Genomic DNA, 12,909 nt, shown 5'->3' on the forward strand with positions numbered 1-12,909 from the left:
TGTAACAAGAGATCCCTCACTCACAGTTCAAATGCTTGGTAACAAGAGATCCCTCACTCACAGTTCAAATCCCTTGTAACAAGGGATCCCTCACTCACAGTTCAAATCCCTTGTAACAAGGGATCCCTCACTCACAGTTCAAATGCCTTGTAACAAGGGATCCCTCACTCACAGTTCAAATGCTTGGTAACAAGAGATCCCTCACTCACAGTTCAAATGCTTGGTAACAAGAGATCCCTCACTCACAGTTCAAATGCCTTGTAACAAGGGATCCCTCACTCACAGTTCAAATGCCTTGTAACAAGGGATCCCTCACTCACAGTTCAAATGCCTTGTAACAAGGGATCCCTCACTCACAGTTCAAATGCCTTGTAACAAGGGATCCCTCACTCACAGTTCAAATGCTTTGTAACAAGAGATCCCTCACTCACAGTTCAAATGCTTGGTAACAAGAGATCCCTCACTCACAGTTCAAATGCCTTGTAACAAGGGATCCCTCACTCACAGTTCAAATGCTTTGTAACAAGGGATCCCTCACTCACAGTTCAAATGCCTTGTAACAAGAGATCCCTCACTCACAGTTCAAATGCTTTGTAACAAGGGATCCCTCACTCACAGTTCAAATGCCTTGTAACAAGAGATCCCTCACTCACAGTTCAAATGCCTTGTAACAAGGGATCCCTCACTCACAGTTCAAATGCCTTGTAACAAGAGATCCCTCACTCACAGTTCAAATCTCTGATTTCAGTACTCAAAGATATTCGCAAGGTACAGGAATCTGATGCACACACGGGTGAAGGGCATTATGGGAAATACATGGAAAGTTGATGTTTCATGAAAGTGATCTACTGAACTTGGCTATAAAAATAAAAAGCCAAAAGCATTAAATGTTGCTGTTTGTTAATGCACAAAAGTTAAATGTGTCTGAAAATATAAAAATTAAAACTAAAAGTAAGAATGATATGTTATTTCATGATATATGACTCCCAGGCAAATACATCAAAATATATGACAAATAACATTTTCCTCAGTTCAAACAATCTCAGAGTGTTCAATACTATCTCCCCCACCACCATTTTATGCTCAAGGGCAGAATTATAACAATAAAGTTGAAGTTCCCATGGAAGCCAGAAGAGGGCCACAGAGGCAAGCGCTCGGGCTCAAGAAGGAACAGCGCTGATGCCGCATTCAGGAGCGAAGGCTAACAGGGGCCCAGGGATGGATTCCTCGTCTCAGTCAAAGGATGCTCCCTCCTTCCTGAAGATGCTGATGGAGCCTCAAACCCCAGGGCTCGGATCTGTAACAGAAAGACTGAAGGTCAGAGGTTTGTATGGTGAGAGCCCCAGCCTCAGCCAGAGAACAGATTATAAGTAACAGTGCAGGAAAAACATGAATACACTGAATATCACTGAACATCTTTGCCTTCCATTTTTACTTTGTACTCTGTGTTGAGCCGCCTAGGGATGCTGTGAGTAACAGGCAGGAACGGATCCTTCTATTCCCAATACCAGAATCCGAGCAAAAAAAAATAACAGGCGATTTCTGTCTTGAAAAGCTCATCAACCCTAAAGGTCTGCTGTACTTTTGAGTAAGTTTAAACTTTTGAGTAAGTTTAAACTTTTGAGTAAGTTTACACTTTTGAGTAAGTTTAAACTTTTGAGTAAGTTTACACTTTTGAGTAAGTTTACACTTTTGAATAAGTTTACACTTTTGAGTATGTTTACTACTTTTCAGTATTCACATCTCAGGGCCTGATTCACAATCTGCACGTTGCTTATGTTTTGTAGTGCAACAAAACATAAGCAATTCACAAACTATGGTTGGAGTGTTATGACTCTGCACTGCCTATGTGCAGGGTTTTACACCCCACCTGTGGAGCCTCTGCCCATACATTTTTGTAGTAAATAGAGCGGAACTGGAGTGAATGGCTACAAAAAGGGTCCATCTTACTACTAAAGGGGATGGGGATAAGTGAGATGTGAGCAGAGTCCAGAAAAGAAAGAATCTGAGTAGAATGAATGAGCATCTGGATTTCTCTGTCTGCAGAAAGGTACTCAGTGGCCGGAAGTCCAATATAAGCCTGAGGCTTCAGCCTTTCTTCAGAATGAAGAAGTAGCGTGAATAACACCCCTTCTCTTTCGCAGAGTTCAGCACCCACTCAATGACACCTTTATTGAGGAGATGTTTGAGTTTCTGCAACAAGATTGCAGAGTGATCCTTTGAAAGTTGCTCTGGTGTTGGGGGAAGAGGGGGAGGGGAGTAAATGAAAGGCAGGGTGTAGTCCTTTTAGATCATTTTCAAGACCCACTGGTCTAAGTAATGGATCCATCCCCATCAGGGGTGATGGATCTCCAGCCTGGGAGAAAATTCTGTATCCTGGCCCTTGCAGCTGGGCATGTACCTTTGAGAGCAACCTAGAGCAGCCTGGCATCTGCTGCAGCGGGGCGAGAAGCTGAAGGATTGCAGCTCCTGCTTGAGGAACAGCCTTAGACGCCAGCACAACCTCTGCCCCAAAAGGACGGGCTCCATCCTCCGGGACAGGTTGTGAGGGCTGGCACTAGCGTAGACTCTGAAATTTCTCTACTGTTCGTGAAACTGTTTAGTTGGATACAAGAGCCCCAAAGACCGTGTTGTGGCGAGACTATCTGAATTATACTTGTGTCGAAACAGCTTTCTCTCAAACAATCGAGATGCATCAAAAGGCATATCCATAAGGGGCGCTTTTACATCTCCTGAAAACCTGGTTGATCTCGCTGGTGTGTGCCTTCTAAGCAAGACACTGGTGCCAACAACTTTACCTATGCACCGTGCAGTGTCCAGGCTGGCATGCAGAACATACTAGGCTGTGTCCTGGCCATCTTGCATTACATTGGCTAGCTAAGTCCTGAGGTCTTCCGGACAGCAGCTTAGATCTTGATGGCCATGATTCCACAAAGCATGGGTGTACCCACCAAAGAAGCTCACTGTGTTGAGAGCTCTGAGGGCAAAGATGGTCTAGTAGAACATGTTCTCTTCAAAAGCATCAATTAGGTTTGACTCTATTCAGAGGATTGGTCGGAAAAGAATTTGGGTTCACCTTAATGGTAGATGCCTGAAATACCCAGTCGTTCTGATGTCTTCTGTTTATTCAGGAAATCTGTGTAGGAAGGTGGATATCTGACTATGGTTACCCCCAACTTTTTGCCTAGTGTTTAGCTGGTTTTAGACTTAGTTGGCCTGGGATCCTGCTATTCAGGACCCCAGGCTTCCTGCTCTCTCTGTAAAATGGACTCCATGTACCTTAGGTACATATCTAATTGGATACTTGGTCACCTTATCAGACCCTGTACAGTGTACCTTAGGTGCCCAGGGCATAGGTGTACCCAGGGCCTACCAGGGGCTGAAGCATGTATTATGCCACCCCAGGCTGGCCATCCAAAACTGACACAACTGGCTGCTTGACAGCTGGGGCAAGGTGGTGTAATCACCCTTTGCTGTAGATATAGTATACCTATATCTAACCCCAAAATGGACGCATATATTCCTAACAGTCACTCCTATGGCAGGCCTTATCAATCCTGAAGGCAGAGTGCTTGGAATTGTGTGAGATGGTGCTCTGGCATGAGCTGAGCCCGTCTGCAGCTTGCGGAAACAAGTCCTAATAGCTGTTCCATGATAACGCTATACCAGATACTCTTAAGTGCATTATAATCCTCGCGGTTGAATGCTAACTTTGGTATAACATTATCAAAACATGTCGAGTAAGGTGTCATACGAATTGGAATACTACCCCCTCGCCAATCCTGGCGACGGGGGTAGCATTCCACCCTTCTAGAGGGACACGACATGTATGTGACTGTGGAACCCCGGTTAAGGTTAACTCGAGCCTTGGAATCACAAAATGGATGCTGCCACCACAGACACAAGTCTGACCTCCTGCTGCTGGGAGTCCTTCCAGCGAGGGTGGCTTGGACAAAGGGTTTCCTGCCTTGGGAGGTGCTAGCACCACCCCAAACAGGATTTTGTGTATTGGGTAGGACCGGCCTGAAAGGAATGAGACATGCCTGGGGCACACAAGGTGTCCGGTGCATACACCGGCTCAAACCAGTTGCTGGGGCATCCCTGCCCCTGCTCTGGTGGGAAGCCGGACAAAGGATAGGGGGTGTAGCCACCCCCCTTCCTGGTCCCACCCAGGGGAGGGACCTAGTCGTTAGTGCTTGTTTGCTGCTAGACGCGTTGTCTGGTCACTTGCCGGCTGACTAGTGGCCTCCTAGACGACGAACTTTGAAACTTCCACTGCTGGTCTGGTTGCTCCAGACTGGCCTTTGCTCCCTTTCAAAAGAGGAGCACCCCGGACCCTCCTGGTCCACTCCAGACGCCGTTTCCACTCCTGCAAGAGGCGCTGGTGCCCCAAGTAAAGAGTCCAGATCTGTTTCAGGGGATGGATCAGCCCCACTGGCATTTTGTAAGTCTAATTATAAGCCATCATTAGTGCAATGATGGGTAAGTAAATGATACCTCTGCTCATCATATTCAGTGTCATGAGGAACAAGAGGTATTTCTTAAACTGCATCAGAATCAGATCCAAAGAAAGCTTCTAGCCTTGGGTAGTACTGGCGTTCTGGCAGAGGTCTGGGATTGGTGTCGGCTGAAGAATGATCAGATGAATCTTTGTTATCTCGTAGAGTGGAGAGGGCTCACGTTCGTTCGAGGTCAGAGACCGGCATCGAGACTGGACACTGGGCCAGATTCAGCATCGGCATGGAAGGAGCTGAACCTTTGTGCCAGAGTAGAAGTCTGCACTAACATCAAAGCAGACCCAGGAGGAATAGGTCTGAAGGGAGCAGTCGAGGACAGACCCATTGGCAGATGCGAAACTGGGGACCCCTGTGGCGCTGTGGGGCCCAAAGCCATGCCAGTAAGAGCTGGAAGTGCATGAAAAATATGCAGCATGCTTCTTTGAAAGCTACTATTTTCTGCAGTGTCATTGACGCCCCAGGGACCCATCGAAACCAACTTCAAGACCAGGTCATATTCTGGCAACACCAGAGGGTTGAAGTCTTCAGCTTGAATCCCTCACGCCCTCTCAGTGGACATCGAATGGTGGGATGAGATCGAGTCCTGCTTCACGTTCCTGCATAATGGCACCTCTTCGATTGAAGACTTACCAGAAAACTTCAATCAGGAGCTGGACTTTTCACAGGAACAGCCTCGTGACTGGGGCAGCAGGTGGCTCCGTGACTTGGAAAGGGAGCGAGATTTGTGCGTTGACTACTGTAGTGTCCAGCTAGACACGTTCTAGCGTTTCACCCTGTACAACACTTACACTAACACCCACCCATCACAGGCATCACCAGTTGGGTGACCATGCAAATAAAAGGGTCCGGTGCACGTGCCCTGGGCCAGTTACAGCACCCAAGTACGTTGTGTCTGTGTGGTCATTTGCAAAGCATGTGGGCCTAAGGCCCAAGACACCACAATGACGACAAGCGGATCTTATCCCGTGTGCGCGGTAGCAGCCGACTCACCATTCCTCATGGTGGGAGTACAGACCGAGGCACTCTGTACCTCCTGCCGCTGTTGAGGTAGGAAGGAAACAACTTTACACCCAGCCTAATCCGGCCGATGAGCCCAGCCCTGCCTATGCCTCTCGGCGTAACTCCGTGCATACCTGACTGGTAGTGTGGCCCCATGTGAGGCGTCTCACCACATGTACCAGCATCAGTGTCCCAGCAAGGAAAAGGGACACATATGTAGTGATGTGGACCCTGGGTCCACATGCTGCTAAGGATGACACAGACACATCATAGTGGTGTACTGGAACTGGCTTAGGGCCCTTGCGCCAGGCCCCTTTTATTAACAAGGTTACCTGACCGGTGACGTCTGTGATGGGTGTGTGTTCAGTGTGGGGTGCGACAGAGATGGAACACTAGAACGTGTCCAGCAGGACACTACATCCCTCCCAAACTTTAATGAAGGAAGTAAACAAAAGTCCAACCTATAAAGAAAACAAACAACAATACACAGCACCAATAACTCTCTTCAGGCTGTCTGCTGGGCGGTGCTGGAGTTCTGGACCACACGGTCAGGAAGCTTTGGTCCGCCTCGGCGATGAGGTTCAGACCGGCCTGGTCTTGCGGTGTTGGAGTCTATTTACAAAGTTCTAATATCAGTGCATTAGGAGCGGTGGTGGAGTCCACTCCAGAGATCTTGCAGGTGCTCTGGTTCCGGTGGACGACAAACCAACAGCTATTGAGGATGATCTTGGTGAATGAGAACTTTCCTTGGAAGCAACATACTTGATGATCTTTCCAGCTCCTGACAGCCGAGCACCTTCAGACTTGCCTCTCTTGCCTGGACTCCTCTCTCACTGGAGTCTCCTGGAGGGCCTTCCTACCGGGCTGCCATGGAACCGTGATGACTGCGCGGGCTTCGTGTAGGCCGCGCGTAGGCGTCACTGAGGAACTGCTAACAGTACCACAGCATAATCGCTCATGTAGCCGGAGAGCGTGGTGTCTCAGTCTAGGTGTTCTCGCCGTCAGTACTCAGGTTCTATCTCTTCTTCCGATGGTCTTTGGGTGACCAGTCTTCGACTGTGACCTGCATGCTTGCCGTACATGTCATGGAGCTGCTGCAGATACATCTCTCCTATTCGGATTCCCCTCTCACAGGAACTCCATCGAGGCTCTTGCCTCTGGATTGCCATGTGACTGCGTGAGCTGTGCAGGGCTTTCGTAGGTCGCTCTGAGGGTTCGCTGTAGAATTCTCAACAGGGTCACGGCTAAGCCTCGTGTAACCCCAAGGGTGGATATTCCAATGTTCGGGTATGCTTTACTTCGGTAGGCTTGAGGTTGACAGAGGCACACCGATGGTTCCTTGGTGGCTCTCCTCGTTGAACTCCAGTTGTCTGGAGTGTTGGGATCCACTCTCATGGTGCGATGCTCCTTTGACGTCCTTGGTGATGATGCACCTGGATGACGATGACAAACACAGTCATTTTCCTTCGGTTGGGACACAGGCGGCGATCTCTTGCCTTGAGTGACCTTGTGGAGTGAGGAGGACTAGAGAGACTTCGTGGCCACTTGCTGTTGTCTGCTAGGCGTGGTGCTATCAATACCAAGCAGCTGGTGACAGGTGAGAGGACGGTTGATATGCCAAGGTATACACCCGTTACAACGGATCTTTTACTCCGCACTACCATTACAACGCGACCATTACTCCGCATACCATTACAACGCATTGCGCTGGGGGGCGCTCTAGGATAGGGTATAAGTATAATTTACTATCCAACACCTTCCCTAGGGTCCACGGGGACTGGAGTTAGAATAGTAAATTATACTTACCACTATCCAGCGCCCCAAGGCGCTATGCGTTGTAACGGTATGCGGAGTAAAAGTCGCGTTGTAATGGTCTGCGGAGTAAAAGTATGCGTTATAACGGCATACATCCATATGCCAATCATGGAGCCTGGTTATAGGAAGAACAGGAGGAAACCCATAAACCACGTTGGGATGGGTATGTTGTGTAAACAAAAACAAGTTCCCAACAGGTATTATTGAGAGACAATTTCAATTATGTATGCTGAAAGACATTACTGAGAACAGAGACAAGGAGTCAAAATGGATTTTGAAGAAAGGTGGTATTATTCACCAAGGACAAGGGGTATTAGATGTACATTTACAGTTAGGAACAGCACTGTAAAGATTAGATCTTATGACAACCCAGTGGCACTTGGTGCAAGGTGCTATATACAGTTTAAAGTGAAATAAAAAAGTGCAAGTGCTTAAAAAACAGCATTTGGTGGCGCATAGAGTATATAGTATACATCAATTACAGCTTCAATCACAATTCAAGTTACAATCACTTGGAAAGGGTTAGTTTCTTGTAAGAGCTGAATGTGTCATATGCGTCTTTTAATTCAAGCTGTGTGGTCGACGGCGTTTCGATCCCCTTTGGTCGGGATCGTCATCAGGACGGGGTTGTCGATAAATACAGTGCTGTGGAAGGATGAAGGGTAGAGTGAATAGGGTTCGCCTGGGGGGCGGGAAGTGAGGGTGCAGCAGCACTCAAGGGGACTAACTCGTAAAGGTATACTGTGTTTAGGGAATGGGGGTGGTGGTGGCCAGACAGGGAAGAAGAGTGATATTGGGGGTGCCTATTGTGCAGGTTGGGAAAAATATCTAGGTGGGAAAGTGTTCCACAATAATAAATGATTGGATGAACACTTACAGGAAGCCAGGCAGGGATGCGTGGCTTGTGGCATTCATGGGAACTTTGCGCCGATAGCTAGAGGAAAAAAGGAAGGTATAAATATAGGCACGATTGTGTGAGAATAACCAAGGCCGCCGGGGGAGTTACTACCTGGTCGCGGTGAGGTCCTGGGTCTGCTCACGTAGTTGGGCAGCGTCTGTGTGAAGGGAGACAGATAGCGTGTGGTCAATCGGGAGAAATGCCACCGTTTGTGAAACAGGCGTGCAATTGAGCAGCGCGAGCTAAGGGCGTAGTCTCTGTTCAGGAGAGAAGCGCTTACCTGAAGATTTGAGGGCACAGAAGGCGGAGACTCATCTGGCGAGGGTAGTCAGCAATGAATGCGATAACAGACCGCATCTGCACCGTGTACTTGGCGATATGAAGCCGCGCGGGGGAGGCGGGGAAGTGGGCGTGTGCCGGGGGCGGGATCTGCAACTGAATGCAGATGTGTCGCGAGGTGATTGGAGTGATGCTGGGAGGCGGGCGGGGTCAGGGCGGGGAGGCGAGCGGTTCCTAAGGAAACCGGAGAAACAGGAAGTGTCAGAGCAAGGGCGGACACATTGGTGGGGGGGCGAGACACATGATTGCACAAAAATGCCTTAGTTACAAATCAAAGTGAAAGCAAAAAACAACCTCCGCCTTCTGTGCCCTCAAATCTTCAGGTAAGCGCTTCTCTCCTGAACAGAGACTACGCCCTTAGCTCGCGCTGCTCAATTGCACGCCTGTTTCACAAACGGTGGCATTTCTCCCGATTGACCACACGCTATCTGTCTCCCTTCACACAGACGCTGCCCAACTACGTGAGCAGACCCAGGACCTCACCGCGACCAGGTAGTAACTCCCCCGGCGGCCTTGGTTATTCTCACACAATCGTGCCTATATTTATACCTTCCTTTTTTCCTCTAGCTATCGGCGCAAAGTTCCCATGAATGCCACAAGCCACGCATCCCTGCCTGGCTTCCTGTAAGTGTTCATCCAATCATTTATTATTGTGGAACATTTTCCCACCTAGATATTTTTCCCAACCTGCACAATAGGCACCCCCAATATCACTCTTCTTCCCTGTCTGGCCACCACCACCCCCATTCCCTAAACACAGTATACCTTTACGAGTTAGTCCCCTTGAGTGCTACTGCACCCTCACTTCCCGCCCCCCAGGCGAACCCTATTCACTCTACCCTTCATCCTTCCACAGCACTGTATTTATCGACAACCCCGTCCTGATGACGATCCCGACCAAAGGGGATCGAAACGCCGTCGACCACACAGCTTGAATTAAAAGACGCATATGACACATTCAGCTCTTACAAGAAACTAACCCTTTCCAAGTGATTGTAACTTGAATTGTGATTGAAGCTGTAATTGATGTATACTATATACTCTATGCGCCACCAAATGCTGTTTTTTAAGCACTTGCACTTTTTTATTTCACTTTAAACTGTATATAGCACCTTGCACCAAGTGCCACTGGGTTGTCATAAGATCTAATCTTTACAGTGCTGTTCCTAACTGTAAATGTACATCTAATACCCCTTGTCCTTGGTGAATAATACCACCTTTCTTCAAAATCCATTTTGACTCCTTGTCTCTGTTCTCAGTAATGTCTTTCAGCATACATAATTGAAATTGTCTCTCAATAATACCTGTTGGGAACTTGTTTTTGTTTACACAACATACCCATCCCAACGTGGTTTATGGGTTTCCTCCTGTTCTTCCTATAACTATTAGGAGCAGCCTTCTCGCTGCGAGAGGAGTACCTCTGTGTACTCGATCTGGTTTACCCCATTAATTTAGGTACACATCTGCCCAGGACCCCCTGGCCTGCACAAGATGTCCAAGGAGTCCCTCACTTACTCAGAGGAATACATCCAATCTAGACTTACGGGGCCCTCATTATTGTCAGGCCCTCAACAGTCTACATCTACCCCCACTACCCCCAACTCCTCCCGAGTCCTTTTGGATCAACTGGAGAAACTAAAGAAGAAACAGATCAGAACGGATCTACATGCACGTATGCTTACAGATTACCTACGGTCTGGTGTAATTCCTCTAGGCCTACAAATCCGGAACACCCCGGCGATATTCACACAGGACCCCAAGTTTCGTGTCAGCTTTAGCCACCTAGCGACGACCTGCTCTCGCCACTGGATGGTCTTGGGAATAGACACAGCGATAGAACATAGCCGCCAAGAACTTCAAGAAATTGAAGAACTGGAAAAACGCATCCTAGAAGATTCTACCATCACTGACGCAAAAAACCTCCTGGAAAAAATACACAATTCTATCGCAACCTTTAACACCTTCGAGGTCAACAAGAAGATCAATAAAATTGAGAAAGATATAAAAAACTATAAGAATGAAAATACATACCCTTATCTGAACGAGGAGTTCTATAATACACATCAGAACCAGCCCAGATCACAAAATTGGGGCCGCTACAGAAACAACCAGCGTGTTACCTTTTCAGTTTCCTCAAACAGCTCAGGCGAAGACACAGACGCCAGCACCTCCGGCCCACAGCCACTACTCCCTCCTGGTTTTTTAGGACGGGGCCGAGGTCGCGGCCAACATCCACAACCACAAAATCGTCAAACAAGGGCCAAGCAGTACCAGCCTCCAACACCGGGCAACAGACAAACCCGCAACCGATACTACCAGTGGGGACAACCACAACAATGAACACGGGAACCACAAATACAGTAACATCCATCCCCATCTTCAACCTGTCGGACCACAACCTGACACCTCTTGAAACGAAACTTCTGTCACGTGGTCTCTCCTTCGTGCCAACGGTCAGAACAAATTTCCTGGATCTCCAAGCTGACCTCCTGAAATTCTTCAGAAGAATCAGACTTAAATACTTCTTCTCGGACAAACCAGACACCAGTTGGGTAGAAGTCTCCCCTTTTCGTCCCCCCTCAACCTTTAATCCTCCCTCGCACCACATGCCACCCGAAATTTTGGCCTTTGAAAAGCTGGTCCTTAAAGAAGTCATGGAACTCAAGACCTCTCCACGCTACGTCCCCTACAACTTGCCACGAGAAGAAAAAGAAGCACTTACCACTCTCCAAAATAATCCGGGGATAGTCATCAAACCCGCGGACAAGGGAGGAGGTATCGTTGTCCTCAACAATACCGAGTATGATCGAGAGGTGGAACGTCAACTCACGAACCACGACCATTACCGTGCTCTGACTAAAGATCCATTAACAGACATTAGACAAAAGATTCTCTCCATAACTACCTCGGCAAGGGACAACAACATCATCACCAAAAAAGAATTTGAGTTCCTGAACAACCAACACCCTAGGACCCCGATCCTTTACGTACTTCCAAAAATACACAAAGATGCCAGAAACCCTCCTGGCCGCCCGATTGTATCAGGGTGCGGCTCCATCTTGGAACCCCTTGGCAAATATGTGGACTCTATGATTAAAGAGTTTGTACCCATCACAGACACCTACATCCGGGACACGATGGATCTAATTAACACGATCGAAGACCAACCGTTCGATATGGACAATCAAATCATGGCCAGTCTGGACATCGAGTCCCTCTATACGAACATTCCCCACTGTGAAGGACTCGAGGTTATCAAAAATCTTCTGAACTCCAGACCACAACCATCCAAAACTCCAACTGATTTCATAATGGACCTTCTTAGAGTGGCACTGCAAAACAACTACTTTATGTACAAGAATACCTACTACCTACAAATCAAGGGAGTAGCGATGGGGGCTTGCTTTGCTCCTAATTTTGCCATCCTTTATGTACATGCCCTTGAGAAATCACTATTCCTCAACCAAATCAATCCACATCGACCCCAGATCCACCTGTGGCGTCGATACATCGACGATATTTTATTATTTTGGAATGGCTCAGCCAACTCTCTACAACCTTGCATTGACTGGCTAAATTCTTCTCAGGAACACCTTAAATTCACCCACGAAACCAAAACCAACGATCTACACTTCCTTGATGTAACTACACATGCGGAAGAAGGCAAAATTGGAACAGTACTGTACCGCAAACCAACTGAACGCAACACCTTGTTGCACTACTCAAGTAACCACCCCAGAGGCCTACGTGATGGTCTCCCATTTGGCCAATTCCTCCGCATTCGGAGAAATTGCAAATGGAGAAAGGATTACTTTAGAGAAGCGGACATCTTAGGCTCCAAATTGATCAACAGGGGATACCCCAGACGACTGGTTAAGCAGGCCAAGAAAAGGGCATGGTACAACCACCGGGAGGACCTACTGAAGCCAAACCTTAACAAACCTACTCTGAAGAGGATTCCCTTTGTCTCAGTCTTCAGCCCAGACAGCAATAAAGTAGCAAAAATAATCAAAAAGAACTGGACTGTTCTACGATCAGAGGAACAATTTAATGAACCACCATTGTTCTCATACAAGAGAGGTAACAACATTGCCAACCACCTCGTTCGTGCCATTACTTGGCCGACTTCCGGCACCGAAAAAAACACCATCACAGCGGCATGGGGCCTGCCCCCGGTCATCGGGCATTTCAAATGCCAATCATGCAGCGTGTGCGAGTTGACATCTAACACCAAGGAATTCAAATATAAAGACCAAACACACCATCTCACCCATCAGTCCAACTGCAAGACCCAAAACGTTATTTACGCTATCCGACGCCCATGTGACCTGATCTACATCG

At 47.9% G+C, this 12,909-nt stretch overlaps 1 protein-coding gene across 2 annotated transcripts in view; it reads right to left on the minus strand.

The window, feature by feature from the left end:
- Window positions 1–897: 897 nt before the first annotated feature.
- Window positions 898–12,909, minus strand: part of LOC144752881 (H-2 class I histocompatibility antigen, Q10 alpha chain-like) — a 454,909-nt gene continuing 442,897 nt past the window's right edge. For both annotated transcript variants that reach the window (XM_078640709.1, XM_078640708.1), the window contains one exon: window positions 898–1,297. The gene's annotated coding sequence lies outside the window, so the exon portion shown is untranslated. The remainder of the gene's footprint in view (window positions 1,298–12,909) is intronic.

Source organism: Lissotriton helveticus, chromosome 5_1, assembly GCF_964261635.1.
Source record: "Lissotriton helveticus chromosome 5_1, aLisHel1.1, whole genome shotgun sequence".
Lineage (NCBI taxonomy): Eukaryota > Metazoa > Chordata > Amphibia > Caudata > Salamandridae > Lissotriton > Lissotriton helveticus.